The sequence below is a fragment of the Lycorma delicatula genome, chromosome 7, assembly GCF_047948215.1.
Source record: "Lycorma delicatula isolate Av1 chromosome 7, ASM4794821v1, whole genome shotgun sequence".
NCBI classification, from domain to species: domain Eukaryota; kingdom Metazoa; phylum Arthropoda; class Insecta; order Hemiptera; family Fulgoridae; genus Lycorma; species Lycorma delicatula.
The window spans coordinates 53,187,349-53,207,522 of NC_134461.1; the positions used below are offsets into that span (position 1 = coordinate 53,187,349).

The 20,174-nt window shown below is 30.9% G+C and overlaps 1 long non-coding RNA gene across 1 annotated transcript in view; it reads left to right on the plus strand.

The window, feature by feature from the left end:
- LOC142328435 (uncharacterized) overlaps nucleotides 1–20,174 on the plus strand; it is a 25,805-nt gene continuing 5,631 nt past the window's right edge. Inside the window, exons 1-2 of the long non-coding RNA XR_012757272.1 lie at nucleotides 1–277; nucleotides 19,581–19,650. This is a non-coding gene — a long non-coding RNA (uncharacterized LOC142328435). The remainder of the gene's footprint in view (nucleotides 278–19,580; nucleotides 19,651–20,174) is intronic.

Genomic DNA, 20,174 nt, shown 5'->3' on the forward strand with positions numbered 1-20,174 from the left:
TGTCTGCGAAGTTAAACCCGATAGTATTCTACTACACAGTATTCGAACTAATTTTCATCCGAGTACTTTAATTTTTAAACAAATTATAAAAATTATTTTAAAAAATAACTAGGTCACTAGTAAGTAACAGTTATGGTTTATCTTTCTAAAAATAACAAAAATTAAGGCTAACGGATCAGACAATATGGCACAGAATCCCTTTGAACTTTTTGGATGGTTTTTCACCGATCATTGGATAGTAGGAAAGAAGAAAATCACATGAATGGGCCTGACTAAAGTAATGTATATCTTGTCTTCATGAGTTTTATTTTGTATAATTACTTCTTTTATTAGAATATTTAAGAAAATTAAATGTTTTATCTTTATAAATTCTCTCCAGACATATCATGGAAAAATCGATCATAAGTTAACTCCTTGATAAACGTTTCGTTATAAAAAATTGTATTCGTTTTATATCTACGCTATGTAACTTACGAAAGCAAAGATATTTAAAATATTTTTGAAATTTGCTTCCAAAATATCATTCAAATGTAACCTATACTTATTGATATTAATACTTATATATGATATAAGTATAATAAAATTTCGCGTACGGTGATTATATTTTAGATAAAATAACTCTTGCGCAGTTCTGCGCAAGCAGATCAACTTTTCGTTTCCGACTTTCGTTTACCCACCGGGTTGGTCTAGTGGTTAACGCGTCTTCCCAAATCAGCTGATTTGGAAGTCGAGAGTTACAGCGTTCAAGTCCTAGTGAAGCCAGATATTTTTACATGTATTTGAATACTAGATCGTGGATACCGGTGTTCTTTGGTGGTTGGGTTTCAATTAACCTCACATCTCAGGAATGGTCGAACTGAGAATGTGCAAGACTACACTTCATTTGCACTCATACATATCATCCTCATTCATCCTCTGAAGAATTATCTAAACGGTAGTTACCGGAGGCTAAACAGGAAAAAGAAAGATAAAATAACTCTGCAGTTCTGCGCAAGCAGATCGACTTTTCATTTCCGACGTCCTCACTATTTCGCAGTCAGAAACGCACTGATTTTCAGAGTACAACGCAGTACATAATTTCAGTTAAGGAGTAGACTTTACACACAAACATCAAGTTTAAACTCACTGACCACGTTGACTCATTGCGTAAGCACGTATTAAGAATACACCAGTACAAAGTCAACATAACCTGAAACTGAGAATTTTTTGTCTGTTATCGACGTTAAATTGAACTTAACTCAAGAACGGCTCAACCAATCTTCATAAAATTTTCACATGCACAATTTCAGATACACTATTAGAGCATATTTAAATTTCAATGGAATTTATCTAGTAGTTTTAGAGATTTTCGAACCACAAATTTTATACATAGGCCTATAAGTATATAAGGAAATTAAATTTTAAGTGAACGGTATTTTCGTCCTATTCATACCTCAAATATGAGGGGGGGGGGTCATTTCACTCTCATTCCCACCGTGCGACCGAAAGTGATATCGTACTTTTCTTCGAAAATTCCATAAAAACATAAACCTTTAATTTAATTTTATTCATAATATTTCAGATGTGAGGACCTTGTTCAAAAAACTTAAAATATATTTATATCGATTAAAAATTTCTTTACGCAGTTAATTAGAAAAATTAAATTTTATTAAATTGTGTACTTGTGAATCATAGCGGAACTTTATTAATTATTTTATTGTTGGACTACACACTACAGACTTTTGTTATTTTTCATTGTTTCTTAGGCGTTTTAGTTAAAAAGAAATTTATAAATTACTACTGTAATTGTATGTGCGTGCATCTAAGGTCGTTGAGACTAACAACGCCTAACAATTTCCGAGAAAACTTTCTCAAATTAAACTCACAACTGTTGTTGGGAAAATAATTTGTATATACTTTTTTTTTTTTTTTTTTTTTTTTTAATTAATAATAATAATACAGTCATCTAACTGTAACTCGATCCCGGATGTAATTTTATACTTAAAAAAATTAATGCAGGTAACTAGGAGGAGTTAATAAAACTTATGAATATCATAACGTAATTACGACTAAGCCGAAATATAATAAAATTTTCAAATATAATTTGCTAACTACTTTATTTAAGCTTAAGTATTTCCCAGTTATATTTCTTTGTTCTAAATTTCCCTTTGCACTACAATAATTTTCTTTTTCCATCAATAAGTAAGTATCCATCCGAGAAGAGGTTCAAATTTCATTAGGAGCACTAACTTCCATCCTCAAAATTGTGCGGCTTGTATAAGTCAAAAACAGAACTAAAAGTCGTTCAGCTAAATCCAGTTTGGAGAGTTGTCATAGCATTTACATTTTAGTAGTTGAAATGGAGCCGTGGACGCTAGACCAACGTCTGTACGCGTATGACAGTTTTGTGCGAAATGACGAATCCGTAACTGCTGTTCAGCGAGATTTCCGCCGTCAGTTTAATATCCATCGTAATGCAAGTGTCCCTTCTCGTAACACAATATTGCGATGGGTAAACAACCTTCGAACAAGCGGTTCAATATTGAAGAAAAAACCACCGGGTCCCCGACGAACTGCTAGCACTCCGGAGAACATCGAACGAGTAAAGAAGCCATTGTCAGAAGCCCACGCCGCTCTATTCAGAGGCATTCAGCAGCGCTTCAAATGAGCCCAAGTACGGTAAAACGAATTCTGCATACAGACCTGCATTTCCATCCTTACAAGATAGCCGTCGTGCAGCAGTTAAACGAGCAAGATTTCACGCAGCGATTACAATATTGTCGACAAATGCTTACCGTTTTTGAGGAAAATGAAAATTTGTTATTGTTAATTTGTGACGAAGCCCATTTTTATCTGAATGGCTTCGTCAACAAACAGAATTGACGGTATTGGGCAGAAAGAAACCCACATCAGCTTCACGAGAGACCACTTCATAGCCCAAAGGTGACTGTCTGGTGTGCAATAGGAAAGGTCGGTGTTATTGGACCATATTTTTTTGAAGAAAATGACGCTGCCGTAACTGTAACAGCTGATCGTTACATTGCGATGTTGAATTCGTTTTTCATCCCTGAGTTACGAAACCGGGGAATCTATTTTCAAAATGTGTTATTCCAGCAGGATGGAGCTACAGCGCACGCAGCGAGGGCAACGATGGCTGTTCTCCGTAATTTGTTTCCGGGACGGATCGTTTCCAGATTCGGCGACATTCCTTGGCCCCCTCGGTCCCCCGACTTGAGTAGTTGTGATTTTTTTCTGCGGGGGTTTCTGAAATCGCGTGTGTACGGCAATACCGCGTACATTGGAGGACCTAAAGATCGCAATTCGTCATCACGTCACCCAGATTGATGTAGACATGCTGCAAAGAATTGAGGCCAGTTACCGTGAAAGGATACAACAATGTATTGCCCAAAATGGACATCACTTGCCGGACATAATTTTTCGTTCATGAGTAAGTAACAAATGCTTTGATTTAACAAGTGTTTCATTACCAATAAAACTTTTTTAAAGTAAATATTCAATTTTTTATGATTATTTTAAAAACATCCGGTTTCCGTGAATGACCCTGTATATATCATTAAACATACTCTACATTATGTTATGTTATTAAGAATACGGTTAAACATCAAAAAACGAATCATTCATTATTTAAATTTTCAAAAAAACACTAGAAAAAAAATCCCTTTCGACACACTGGAAGGCGGAGGTAGATTTCACTGATGCTAAGTAGGGGATAAAAAAGATTTTCACCTTAAAGTGGAAAAACTTCAAATTTACTCAATACGACAATGATAACATGTGAAAAAAAGTTTCACATGTTCAACATAGACAAACTTCACCCCATCTTCTTACAATTCCAGCAACATTTTGGTCATCCCTCGCCGTAAGGGTTGGTCATTTCAAAATTTGTTTCAGACAAAAATTTTAGGTAATGTTTAGAGGACTAATAACCACTTTAAATCGATTCGATACTGGGCCTATTAAGGGGGGTATGATTTTTTTTTTGTCTTCGAAACCCCATTTTTTCCGTCCCCTGGGCCAATGGTTGGTGATATCTTAAAACTTTACTTAGACAGATTTAAGGTCCTTATCCAAAGATAATAGTAGGACTTTAAACGAGTTCGATTTTTACTTAATAAGAAAGTTATAGCGATATTTTGTTTTCCTTTTTTTCAAAAATGCCCCCCATATCCACGACTATGGTCCGATTTTGCCCATTAACGAATTCGACCGAGATTTTGGGTCGTTATATTTTATGTATCAATTTGAAAGTGATTTGCGCAAATTACGGCATTTATAGTGTTCACAAGAAAGTGAAATATATAATATAATAAACTTTTGAACTGACGGTGGTTTTGGGGTCTGGGGGATGTGAAACGCGAATATATGTCGAAATTTTCCGGAAGTCGAATCATGGAATCCATTACAATAGGTAGCTTTCTTATGAAATCTACCTAAAAGCTAACAACACAGTAATAGGACTTTTCCATCAGGCGGCTAAAGCCGCGTTCCGGGAAAGTCCTACAACTGTGAGTTGTTCCTGATACACAGCTTACACACACATACAGACACAACTTAATTTAAAATATTTTCATTTTATATAAATATAATATTTTTTCGTTTATTAAATTCAATGATTCTAACTAAAGCGCGCACGCATTCCGTACTCAATTCGCGCGGTTGTGGCGGTACTAGCGGGAACGGTCGGCAATAATTGATGTAATTTCACAACTTACATAGAACAAATTTCAATTATACGGTCGGCAGACTTGTGTAGCCGCGAGGCTTAACGTACCAGGTATCGAGTCACCGGGTGATCGAGTTCGAAACCCATCCAGACCGAGTTACTTTTTTACAATTTAAATATTATTTATTTATTTAATTCTACCGTTCACCTGTGACGTCACAACAGCATTTTTGGGGGTAAGGGTGCGATTTTTCAAAAATATTTATTTTGAAAATATTGTTATTTTTTAATCGTTAATAAATGTCCCTAAAAAAAATATGACTTTATTAGGCGAAATCTCAAAAAATCAAGGCGAAAATCAAAAAAAAAAAGAAAAAAAAAGAGAACAAAGCCCAACATAGAAATATGATGTGGACAACACATGACTTCCTTGTGCGCCTATTAAATTACATACACACATTTTTCTTTTAAAATGAAAAGTACAGAAAATTTTATTTCATTAATAAATTCTGATATTTTTTATTTTTTTATTGTTATTATTGAATTATTATTTAACGTAAACGGCTTTACAATAAAAGGTTAATAATTGTTAATAAATCAATATATTTAAATTTTAAAAAAAAGTTTAAAAAAATGAGATGAAGCCTGATTCGAACCGATGTGCTTTCCCCTCGTAAGATCCAAATATTTCAGTAATTAAACTTTTATTAGGCTATAACTATGGAACTAATGAAAATAAGTACCACTTATGATATATCTTTGAAAAGCTCTCAATGAGGGCTTATTATTGCAATTAAGAAAAAATCTAAAATCCAAATCTTTTTGGATTATGGGCTTTTTTGGACACCGTTGGCTCAATTAATTACAATGAAAAGGAACGGTGCACAACGAGATGTTATAGCAGTCCTAAATCAAAAATGTTTACATCCTACGATTAATCATTTTTTTAAATTCTTCCTCCTAATTTAAACATATTGTTTTATTAATAATTATTAAACTCTCAATGTAAAAAATGTTTTACGATGAATAATAATTCAATAATAACAAGTACAAAAATATACAAAGTATCAGAAGTTATTAATGAAATAAAATCTTATGTACTTTTCATTTAAAAAATTGTGTGTATGTAATTTAATAGGCGTACAAGAAAGTCATGTGGTGTCCAAAACAGATTTTTTTTTTTAATTTGATTAAAAATGAATAAGGTAACATATAACAAATGAGATAAATGTAATAAGTTTTATCAAAATCGAATTAATTACGAAGATAAATAAAATAACTTAAGGCAATTTTGTGTTCTCGCAAGAATAAATGAAGACTGGGCGAGTCTGATGTCACCATCTGTAAAACTGTAGTGACCTGGAAGTAGGAGTATCCATTACTGTCTCATTCAGCCGAGTCTGGCGGAGCAAAAGACCACACGTATGGACGCACCACTCCATTAATACACCATCGAGGATCAGCGCGCCGTAGAGCTCTTTCTGTGGCCGGGGGAGTCAAACCGACAGACATCCACCGACGGCTATTAAGGCAGTATGGAACGAGCACCATGACTAAGGTCATGGTGCAAATCTAAGGTTCAAACCCTAGTAAAGGTTTTATACGGATTTGAATACTAAATCGGTGTTCTTTGGTGGTCGGATTTCCATTAACCACACATCTCAGGAATGGTCGACCTGCGACTGTACAAGACTGCACTTCATTCACATTCATACATATACCATCCCCTGAAGTAATACCTTACGGTGGTTCCGGAGGCTAAATAGAAAAAAAAGAGGTGGATACCCAAGGAACTCACAGCTGAGGATCAGCAGCAGCGCGTCGCATTGGCTACCCAGTTTCTTCAATGCTATGATCCCGTACTCATACTACGCTAACAGCCGATGGTAGATGTTAGCCGGCTTGACTCTCTCCCCCATAGAAAGTGCATTACGGCGCGCTGTTCCTCGGGTGCATTCGTGGAGTGATGCGTCGATATCAAACGAATATCGTTGGTAAGAAAAATTTAGGCGATAAATTTTAGTCTTGATTAAAATAAATAAAGGAAAACACTGGGACAACCTTAAGAAGTTGTTATCTCTTAACGGAGCAAGAACGCTTCTGAACTCTCTTCTTTTTCTAGAGTGAGAGAATACATATGTTTTTATTCTATAATCTCCAACTAATTTCTTGAATTTTCTTGCAAAAATATTATGAGTATCAGATTGACAGAGTGGTCCATTTAAATTGAGACATCTATATCTCAAAAACTACACATTTTAAGAAAAAATATTTCCTATTAATGTTTTTTCCATTTCAAGTGGAAAATACGTTCACAACCTATTTTTTCCCTTGATAAGGTGAAATAAAGGTAATTTCAAGGTCAACTTAATTTTTTTAAGAACCTATATTTTTTACTGCAGAATCGAATTCTTTGCAAAAAAAATAAAAATTTCGTTTCAGACTTTTTTTCTAAAATTTGAAATGTCATTTGAAACTTGAACTTCACTTTTAGGCTATTTTAAAAAGTTCGCTGGTGTTTACATGCTCAACTTCTTTTTCTTCTTCTAATGTTAGTTTCATTATTGTTAGCATTCATTGTTTTTTACTTAAATTTAATTTTCTTTAATTAAAAATTTAACATCAGCTGGATGCAAGTCGACAGCTGGGCCAGACCTAATCAAACTAAAAACACAAGTTTATAGGCCTACAGCATTTCTGAAGATGAATAACTAAAAAACTATAAATTTTAGAAAAAAAAGTCTGAAATGAAATTTTAATTTTTTGGTAAAGAATTCTATTTTGCAATAAAAAATATAGGTTTCTATTAAAAAAAATTAAGTTAACCTTGAAATGACCTTTATTTGACCTTATCAAGGACAACATAGGTTGTGAACGTATTTTCGTCTTGAAATAAAAACTTTAATAGGAAACATGTTTTCCTAAAATGTATAGTTTTTGAAATATAAATGTGTCTCAATTTAAATGGACCACCCGATATAAACTGTAATATTAAATTAATCCAATCTTAGGTAATCTTAGGTAACAAAAAAAAATAAAAAATATTTTTGAACCGTTTACGTAAACAGTGTATAATTTTTCATTTAAAAAAATTGTTTAATTAAGTTATTTGGAAATAATTATGAGACCTTCAGATAATTTTCCCGGTAGAATAATAAAAGAAAAATCATGAAAGTAACTAAAGTAAAAAATAAGTATTCAACATACGAGTACATAATAACTACTCTTTTGAAAATTTAAAATAAATTGAAAAATAAACTTTTAAAGTAAGTAATTTATATTATAAAAAGTTAAATCAACATTGTAAGGTTAATTTTTTTTTTGTTTTTCACAGGTTTTATTATTTCAATTTTCTCAAAATTAAATTCTTTATAAATTTTGACAATAAAATTTACGCATTTGTTAGTCATTTAACAAAGTTATTACACTTTAAACTTAAAAAACATTTTTTTCGTTACTGAAGTTTTCTATTTTACGTTGGATATCATAAAAACTTACGGAAGATGCAGATCTAGGACCTATTTTATTCGATTTTTAAGGTCAAAAAACATTAGAAACCATTAAGTTTACCCCTTATATACTGCCTTCAATATGACCTAATTTCACAGGAGGAACTGAAATCTGGGCGAAAATTTTCGCTAGCCTTAAACTCATTAACAAAGCATTTTCGGATTTATGTTTGTATGAACTTTTTTCCTTATTTCATCCTCTAGAATCAGTTCCCAAATTATTTCCCTTCCTCCTCATTCACCTGTACACACGCGCGCGTGCACACATACACACACTTTTTTTTAAAATTCGAATCGCTGATATATTCTTTGTAGTAATACAGGCTAATGCTATTCACCTTCATTTAAAATAATAATACTAATTTATAAAAGTTAACCTACAGGCTTAATTATTGCAAACTTTTGTAATATATGTCAAGGGTTTCTTCAGTTTCTGCATTATGACGCAATGAATGAATGTTAATACGTGCAATTATAGATATTAACTGTATCTAATACTTATTTATCAGAATATATAAGACCTTTTTATTTTACTGTTATTTTTTCTTTGTTTTTATTTGTACTTATTATAAATAGTGTTATCTACGTACGTATTTTATGAATAATACAAACATTAAATACACAAGTTAATTAAAAAAAAGTTGTTTATCAAAACAATTTTTTCATCAAAATATATTTTAATATTATTACAAGTTAATTCTGTTTTCCTTATATAGTTTGTTCATTTGCTCTTTGTCTGTTTATTTGCAAATTAGCTTATTACAAACGAAAACAACAATATTGTCATGGATTTCCTTGAACTTGTGTCTGTAATCTTTTAATATTATTGTAGTCTGAATTTGTGACGCTAGACAAACAACAATCACTCCATTTATACTATAAGATATCGTTATAAACAAGAGGCCTACATTTATTTGTTAATTACGTATTAAAAAAATAAAATCATTAACAAATTATTTTGATGATTTTTTTCTTTGTTGTTACTATCGTCATTATTCACATAACAAACAAAATTATTCGTCGCCAAAAAATAGTATAAAGCACGTACGTTTTTCTTTGTGAACCGTACGTATTATTACGGCTAAATGATATAACAGGTATCCGTATTGTACATTAATTCTTATAATATGAGGTTGATACGATAAGGTAATTCCTTTAAAAAAAGAGCAAAAAATATATATGAAAATGTAGAAAAGAATTAAAGAAAATGGAGAAATTATAGGTTTAAGCTGAATAAAAAAGCACTCTTTTGCTTTATAGGCACGACCTAAGCTTAATTTTTTAAAAACGATTTCTATGATATTGAAAAACGTTTATACATTTTTTTTACTTCCTTGTACGAAGTAAAGGAAGTATTGTGATCGCGAAAGATTTCGGTTTTCAGATTTCAACGGAAATATCCATTTTGACTAGTTTCGGCGTGACGTCTGTATGTATGTACGTACGTACGTATGTAATTCACATAAGTCAAAAACGATTAGATGTAGCATGTTGACATTTTGGATTTAACACTGTTGTAACACCTAGATGTGCACCTCCCTTTTGATTGAATCGATTTGACCAAAAAAGCCCAAAATCCAAAAGATTTGTATGTAACTGCAGTAATAAGTCCTCATTGAGAGCTTTTCAACGATATATCATAAGTGGTATTTATTTTCACTGGTTCCAGAGTTATAGCCAAATAAAACTCTTTGAAATATTTTAATTATAATTAATATTTAATGAAATATTTTAATCTTACAAGGGGAAAGCACATCGGTTCGAATTCAACTTCATTTCCTTTTCTTTTAATTTAAATTTATTGATTTATTAATAATTACTAACTTCTGATTGTAATAAAAAGTTTGAAAATAAATAATAATTCAATAATAACAATAAAACAAATCGGATGTGGACACCAGATGACTTCCTTGTACGCTTCGTAAAATAAAATTTTATGTATTTTTAAAAACTTGTACATATAATTTAATAAGCGTCACCCGACCTCACGGTAGGGTGACGGTTACAGGCATGGCAATTACATAGGACCGAGTCCTTTGTAATTGCCGTGCCCCACGGAGGTCCCCAGAACCTCCGTGGGAGGTGGCATGGACGGATCCTGCGGAGTCCCAGGGAGGATCCTGCGGGTGCCTTCCTCAGCGGAAGGCACCCGCTGAGGTTGCGCAGTCTAGAAAGCAGGACCAACCTCAGCGCTAAGGGGCGGCGAGACAGGAGTTACTAGGGTGCGGGCATACGTAGGCTCTTAACAATATCTAACCGAACCCGTGCGAGTATCCGATACTCCCCTCACTTGCGGGGGTACGTAAATGGTTTTTCTCCGACTCATCGAGGAAAAAACGTACAAGGAAGTCATATGGTGTCCACATCCAGTTTTTTTATAGTTATTATTGAATTATTATTTACCGTAAAACTTTTTTTACAATCACAGGTTAATAATTATTAATAAATCAATATATTTAAATTAAAAGAAAAGGAAATGAAGTCGAATTCGAACCAATGTGCCTTCCCCTTTTAAGATCAAAATAGTTTATTAATTAAACTTTTATTTGGCTATAACTGGAACCAATGAAAATAAGTACCACTTATGATATATTGTTGAAAAGCTCTCAATGAGGACTTATTACTGCAGTTAAGAAAAAGTTCAAAATACAAATTTTTTTGGATTTGGGCTTTTTTGGTCAAATCGATTGCAATAAAAAGGGGTGGTGCACAACTAGGTGTTACAACAGTGTTAAATCCAAAATGTCAACATCCTACGGCTAATCGTTTTTGAGTTATGCGAGATATATATATATACTTACGCACATACATAGATTCGTACGTACAGACGTCACGCCGAACTAGTCTAAATGGATTCAGATATGGTCAAAATGGATATTTCCATTGAAATTTGAAAACCGAAATTTTTCGTGATCATAATATTTTCTTTATTTCGTACAAGGAAGTAAAAACAGTTAACTCATTTTTTAACAAATCATTTCATATAATGAAACCCTTTTTTATATTCAATAAAAAGGGTGTCTACTCCTACGGTAAAGACATAGTGTCGTCTCCAACTGACTCTGTCCTTTTGCGTCCATCTCTTAATCATACTAATCGATCAGATCATTGTATAGAGACATCACTTGATTTTTCCTCGATTCCAATCCAGTGATTTCTCTGTTTTCTTTTATCATTTGGATTTCAGGCTAGTAAAGGATTACAGCCATTGAAAACTAGCCGGTATTGGGGCTGCCACATTACAGATCTCTTGTTTGTAAATACATCAAAGTGAATGTAACGGAGGTGATTATATAAATTATTATAACTGCTCCTATCGATTGCTTACTATGATAAGTTCATGTCTTTTATTATCGTATTGGATTGCATTGGACGTGTTAGAAAAAAATGTCTTTTAGTCGCCTCTTAGGATAAGCAGGAAAAACTGTATAATTATTCTGCAGCATATAGAGAGAGCTAAACTCATTTTTAATACGAAGATAATGGAACATAGAAAAATGAAAAGGTATATTTTATCAATTAAATATCACCAACACTTCATTTCGTAAATCTTTTCGTGTTTAATCGCCTTAGTGACATAGGCGGTAGCTGGTTCATGGTTTCAATTCTGAATAAGTATCTAGTGTCTAGAAAAGTTACATGAGAATCACAAAGAATAAATAAAAATATTTAAAAACTAATAATTTATTAAACTGCTTTTATTTATTATATCGCGAACATAATAAATAAATAACCTCATTACATAATTTAATATCTGATTACTTCCGTTATATGAAATAACGCATCATAAATAAATATAAGATAAAATATTTCATACTACGCTTACGTATTACTGCGGTTACTAAAAGCGTGACTTTGTTTTAATCTATTTTTTTTTTTTATATATAAAATTAACGCGTATTACAAATAAAGATGTTGATCAAATTGTAAAGAAATATTTAGTGTAATTTTTTCATTGTGCGTGAACATAAATTATTAAGTGCCTAAATTTCATTTACTTCAATATAAGATTTTCCAGCCAATAAATATTTTACAGGTGAATTCAGAATTAAAAATTCATGTTATTAACTACTCTAACCAATTTCATAGATAAAAAGGTAGTTAGAAATTATAATTCGAAAAATTATGTAATCCGATATCCACTATTTCAACAAAAAAGTCTCAATAATCTCCAAAAATAATTTCTGATGACAATGAAATTTTGTCTATAGGTATAATATTCATATTGGTAACAGTAATATAAAATGTTAAGAGTTAAGTTAAATTTTTAACAAGCAGAGATTTTGTTCACAGAATATCAAAGTGTCTACATTATTGAGAAGTTTATTTTTCATATTTATTCAGTTGCTAAATGCCAAAAAAAATTCCATCATCAACCAATTAATATCTCCTACCTAGTAGACATGGTGCGGATTTTATTTGTTCCAGGATTCAAGTGTTTTGACTAACGAAAAAATGATATAAATTCTGGATTCTTGATATATTCTCCAAGAAAATCTTTCAAAGATGACTTTCTAAACATGTGAACTGCTTTAAGGAAATATTCAGAAAGCAATCGAATTGGAGATGTTCAATCCATACCGTAATTCATGTTATTCATTATAAGAAATTTTGATATTACAAGATTTGACATTTTAAGGATATTTTTATATTTTTATTAAAGTTTTTTTTTAAATCTAAGTATGATTTCGCCTAAATATCCTAATAGTATAATAGAATTTTGAATTCTGAGAAACCCACGAAAAAATTCAGGTTTAAAATAACTCCCTAAAAATCGTGATTTAGTTTGCTACATCAACACCGCTAAAAATAAATTTGAGCAGCATAAAAAATACTTTTAAATATGTATCGAAGTCCATGATGAGCACTTCAACATTTTTTTGTAACATTGTAAGCATAATTTTCTAAAAGTTATTTTTTTTAATATCAGTTTGAAAGTTATTATTCTAGGTTATGTAATATATAACTTACTTGACAATAGTATACTATCTAGGTCGCATGACTTTTTTATCATTCTATATTAGGCTAAGCCGGGTCAACAATTCATTTGCAGAAATACAGTTCTGCGTTGGTATTTTCATAAGCCAGTATTCTACCAATATTAAACAATTAATTTTAAGTGACATCAATTGTTATATTTATTTATCATTAATAAACGTAAGTAAAACTTATCGGACCACTTTGAAAATTCGTAACTTCAATGACAACAAAATAAACCGAACTTGACATGATAAATTAAACGTGAAATTACGAACTTTAGCGTAAATTTTTTAAATGGTTATAAGAGTATTGACAGAGCAACTTAAAATAATTTAAAATAAATAAATAATTTTTTTGTGAGAATTATCAGTTTTTAAATAGTAATTGAACCATGCAGTTTTTATCACTCAACTTAAATGTTTAACAAATTGAGGGTCCGCTGTCATGACGTCTAGGTAGCAACACCGCGTATTATAACCTTAATTAAAGAAAGCGTGTAATTAAAAAAAAAGAAGCAACTTTTTACCCGTTAATATTGTTTTCTTTGCAAAATTATTAACAGCCAATTAAATTAATGTTAGTGTTCCTTTAAGTTTAAAGAATAAAGTAGCCACAAAAAATTACACAATTTATTAAAGTATATTTAATAAATTATTATTTGGTCATGTTTTTTCCATTTATTTATTAGAATAACCAAATTAGTACAGAATTTCGGTCACCGATTTAAAAGTACTGTTAAACTATTAAGGCAAAAAGTACACTTTTTAAAAGTCAACAGAAATAATTAGATATTACGAAAATACAATTAGATGAGTAAAACTACAACGCTGCATTTAAATTCAACTTGAACGATACATTGTTATTAGATACAACTGTAAGCGTATATCTCCCCAACGGTAGGGTTTAGGGTAAAATGTCTTACAATTGTTTGTATGGAAAAATGTTATAAAAATCTGGGGTTTCTATTTAAAAAATATTGCATGCCATACTGGAAAAAACTGCAGCAAACATGCCACTATAGTATTTTTAATGCTTAAAAAAATAAATTTAAAGTTATTCATTTCTTTTCTAGTTTATTTACTAATGATGAAACACTTAAAATGAATGCCTGTATGTATATGTATACTGTTCTCTATAATCCATTTATGATAAAAATTTTCATATAAAAAGGAGTGTGGAAGTTTGAATCACAACATTGCTTGTATTCTAATTTAAATCTGAACAGTAAAGAAATGTTTTATTTTTAATTACTTTTTATGAATTTTCAGTTGCATAGAACTCTAAGCAACTAACAAGCCTTTTATTCTTCAAAGAAGCTTAACTTGATCAACTATCACAAATTAATTCTGATTATGTAGACTAAATAAAAAATTGATAGCTTTGTGTGTAGTAAAGTGAGTTGGTGATTGTTGGCAATAATAAAATGCAGAATATATTACTTTGGTAATTTACCAACCTCCTTGGTGGAATAGCATCTTAGCTTTTCATCCAGTAGGGTTTGAATCTCAATCAGATTTGGAATTTTATCATACAATACAAAAATCAATTTCATATTTCCATGTAGGATATTCTTTAAGATTATATGTTTGGGAACATTAAATTATTGCAAGGCTTTCTTATAAAGTCAGGTGAAGTTCCAACATACATTGTAATTGTGTTAACAGATTATCACATTGTTATACAGAATAAAACTATTAATAAGAATACAAAATGATAGATGATAGATCAGAAATTTAATTTGAAAATAAAACATGTAATGAAATATGATAAAATATGAGATCATGATATTAAATATTAAAACAGATGAGCAAAATATATCAGAAATAAAACAATTTTGTTACTTAAAAGTGGACATTGTAATAAAAATATTTAAAAGCAGATTAGCACAAGAAACAAGAGTTTTTAGACAGCAAATAACTTTACTAGTAAAAAAACATAATTTAGGAAGTAGAAATATATTTTTTTTAATTTTTGTGTAATGCACTCTAATATAGGAGCAATACGGACAATAGGCTAAATCGTCGACCTACCTTGCCAGACATACAGCCGGTGGGTGGGAAGGCTCATTAGAGTATAACACACTCCCTTGGGTGGCGCAATACCACACAGTCGGACCGGCCCAGGGGAGTTGAGAAAGAAAAAAAAATGGACAATAGGATGCCAGATCATAAACATAATTTTTTTAAGAATGTTTAAAATTAAATGAAATGAGAATTTATAACATTTAACAAAGAGGTTTTTGGTAAATAAAAAAAAAAAAAATTTTATAAGAATATAATTAGGACAGCGGACTTTTCACATTATGGCTAATTAATTAATTAAAGAAAGTATGGAGGTACAAGAGAACTAAAATTGTTCCAATATGTAAAGAAAATAATTGGAATTTATAGCAGATACAATGAAATTAAAAGATTACACAGGATAAAATGGAACACATTAGCGATAAGACCAGAAATGACTGATGAAAAAACGCATATTAAATATATTTATTTAAATTTCATTTCTTCTTTTCAACATATTTAAAAATTGTATCCTACTCTTTTGTTTATAATCCTTTCAGTTATTTACTATAGCAGCAATATTCTTTTAGTAACTGCAATATTTGTTCGAAAATTTAAGATAATTAAATTCCCCAAAGAATTTTCCTAAAAAAATTTACATCAGCTACAGGCTTACGCTGATGAAAGAATAGATTTTACCCATTTGAAATTTTTGCATGATGAAAATGATAATAAAAATAATAACTGCAATAATATATAAATATCTTTGGAATACTGAGCAAGGAACAGTGCTGAATTTAGAAAGGAGTTCATGTAATAATAATGTCTTTACACTACAACAGCTACTTGAGAAAAGGCAAGAGTATAATAATTTAAAACACACATTGCTTTTATCAATCTAGAAAACCTTTAACTATGAAACTGAAGACTATATGGGAAATTCTCCCAATACATTTGGTAGATTTATTCAACTTTACGTAATGGTACTACAAGATAATTTCTTGTGGAAGAAAGAGTATTCCAGTTAATTCAGGAGTCTGACAAGAGTCTGCTTTGTCATATATTCAGTTTAATTTATATTTAAATGATTTATTAGTCGTGGTAATGACATGCATCACTTGTAAATTTAGGAAATTATAAGTACCTAAGCAGTCTCCTTTTTGCCAATAACATGATTATAATACGGAAAATGAGCGTGAATACTAATTGAGCGTATAATTTCCATAAATTAGAGGTCTCTGTATCTAAAACCAAGGTTTTCACTTTCCATGGAGATGAACTACCAATATCTAAAATTGTTAACCCTGGAAAGACACTGATACAGTTCAAACAATTTAATTATTTACATAACAATATTAATATAATACAAACAGTATTATTAAAAAAGTTAGTAAATCTAAAGCTATTTTTTAACAATGCGTGTTTTGCAATTCAACAATGCATGAAAAATAAGTCTCATTTTAATACTACAATAAATTAATTTAAAAAAAATTTGGTTTTTCCTACTCTTCTGTGAGGCAATGAGGTCCGTATAAAAAAGGTTATGAGATAATTGCAATCTGCAAAAATGCTTTTTCTAAAAGTGTCAAAGCAATCATCCATGCAATATGATGCGAAATTAAACAATTACAGGAAATTTTAATTCTTTGCCCATTCCTGATAAAGTTCAAGAGTACACAGTTATCAGTGTTCAGCATCTTTACTAACTATACAGATGGTAATAGAACATAAAAAATGATTTAGAATAATGATAGAGGCGAATATGGAGACTAAGAAAAAGATGGAGCAACTCAGAAACATATAACATGAAGATGGAAGTAATAATGAATTGCACAAAATTTTTCCAATTTAGAAGACAAAAAAAAGTCAATTCATAAATGATAAAAATTTAATTTATGCTAACTGGAGTTCTTTCACTGGTTATAGAGAATGGTTAATTATGTTTAGTATATTTAAAATAAAAGAAAGAACTTTTTCAAAAAGTCTGTTAAATAAACACTTTAATTTTTGAATTTCACTTAATTAAAACAGATTTCATAAAATAACTTGTAAGTAAAACATTAAAGCAATATTTTTTTTAATTTTAATTCACACAATAAAGTCAGGCAAAATAAACATATTTTCACTTTATACTAATAAACTACCGTATTTATTCGAGTACCCACGCACTTTTTTTCTTGGACTTGGAGAGAAAAAATAAGGGTGCGGGGCTTACTTGAAACATAGCCTTTGGCCAGGATAATTTATGTAAACGTTTTCTTAGAAGTACCTAAATTCAATTGCATAAATATAGTTACGTTAGGCTTTCGTTTATCAATACCGGATGCCGCTTGTACAGAATATATCCTTAATTATTAACATCCTGTTCATATTATCGATAGGAACGAAGTTACGGTATTTTTATAAAACTGATTCATTCTGTATAGGCTGCATCCATCTGGTTCTAATGACACTACAGTTACAGTATCAGTTACCCATCGTCGTCTTGTCTATTCGACATAAGTCATTGTACTGTTTGTATATGTGGACGCTTATGTGCATTTTATCTGTTCAGTTTATCTTGTAAAGTTTAATACAGTGATTTATTTTAATTACGGCATTAAAATGAGTACAAAAGGACAGCGTCTACGATCTTTACAGTAAATGAAAACTGCGCGTTATAGAAGAGGCTGTAAAAATTGTAAATCGGGCGGCAGGAAGAAAATTTGACGTAGATGAAAGCTGCATTCGAGACTGCCGTAAGAAGAAACAACTTCAGGTGAAAGGCACTGGTATAAAAGGGCTTTTTGTGGCTTAAAACAAAAATACACAGACATAGAAAAAAAATTGTGTGACTTTGTTATGGAAAAAAGGAAATGCGGTTATGCTGTCACAACAGAAATGTGTCAATCATATGCTCGTGAAATCGCTAAATCATTGAATAAAGTTGATTTAAAAGCAAGCCGTGAGTGGATAATTCGATTTTTTGCACAAAATGATTTGTCAACAAGACGAAAGATTACCATTTCTTAACGACTTCCAGACGCTTATGATAAAAAAATATTACATTTTCACAAATACATAATAAATCTTAGAAAGGATAAAGGCTATTTGCTTCTCAAATAGGAAACGCTGATCAAACCCCTGTATATTTTGAAATGCCATTTTGACAAAACCGTAAACAAAAAAGGTGAAAAAAGTGTTACGATTTGCACTGGTGGTAATGAAAAAAAAAAGGTGCAGTGTTATGCTTTGCATTACTTCTGATGGATCAAAATTACCTCCGTACATTGTTTTTAAAAGAAAAACTCTTCCTACCGTATGGGTAAATGGAGTTATCAGAGCACAGGAATCAGGTTGGATGGACGAAATCTTAATTTTAGATTGGATCAGCTATATATGGCAAAAGCAATCAGGAGATTTACTTAATAAAAAAAATACCGGTATGCTAGTAATGGATAGTTATCGGGGGCATACGACTGATAATGTGAAACATTTTAAAAAAGGGTATGACAGACCAAGTAACAATTCCAGGCGGATTGACACCTCTATTGCAACCACTAGGTGTCTGCATTAATAAACCGTTCAAATCTGCAAACTGTACAGTAAATGGATGACTGATGAAAATTTCCTCTCCGTGACTACAGGAAGAATCAAACGCCCAGATTTTAACCGGTTTTGTGTTTGGATAAAAGATGCTTGGAAAGGTATTTCCAGGGAATTAGTAAGGAAAATTTTTAAAAATGCGGAACATCTAATGAACTTGATGGTAGTGAAGACGATCATTTGGCAGAGTATGAATATGTATGAGTGTAAATGAAGTGTATTCTTGTACATTCTCAGTTCGACCATTCCTGAGATGTGTGGTTAATCGAAACCCAACCACCAAAGAACACCGGTATCCACGATCTAGTATTCAAATCCGTGTAAAAATAACTGCCTTTACTAGGACTTGAACGCTGTAACTCTCGACTTCCAAATCAGCTGATTTGGGAAGACGCGTTAACCACTAGACCAACCCGATAGGTCTCTTTTCGTTTTACTGGCCTACCGATTCTGAACTAAACTAGTACTTACGGTAATTAATTATTAATGTAATATTGTAATTTAAATGAACGAATTAAATTCTTTACTTTCTGAATATTTACGTATTTTTTTTTATCATATCTGTTGCACTCTAAAATACCGATATATACTCGATTTTTTTTTTAGATTTTCGGTCCGTAAAGTCTTGGTGCGGGGCTCATTCGAGGGCGGGGGGTACTCGAATAAATACGGTATTTAAATTCTCACCATAACTTGTTTTTTCTCTATTATTTCATCTTACATTATATTCATCTACATACATTATATTATCTACATACATTATATTCATCTTACATATTATTTCATCTTATATATTACTATTCGAGTAAATTATAACTTTTTAATGCAGTTTTTTCTTTTCAGAAATACAATAAAAGCTAATTAAAACTCATTAATGATTCAAATGAAATCTGCCATCTTATCTGCTTAACAGGTAAATGTGGAAGTTTAATTATCTCTTAAAAATGTTTCAACATATTTTTAAAAATAACATAACCCACTAATTTTTATTTCATGTTTGGTAATGAAAACAGAAAAAAATTATTGAGAACACTTTTAAAAAGTAAAAACAATTTCACTTCTATGGTATTTATGTCATTCAATCTATAATATGAGATTTTTTCCTCAATAAATTTTCACATGTGAAACTTGTTATTAATAATTAATAACCCAAGGCAGAACAGGAGCTTATAATAAATATGACCTCCCATATTTAACAAGAAGTAATCTAGTTTTGTTTTCAAACAGCGGCAAAGTTATTATAAATGTTTATAACAGATAATCATCTAGATTTAACTAGTATAAATGACCAGTTACATTATAAAACAATCAAAGTCAGTATTTACCAGATAAATCAAACTATAAACATAATCATTAACGTTAACGATGCATTTATAAAGAAAATAATTCAGTCAACTTCATACACTATAATAATTTTTTAATACAAAAAATCCAACA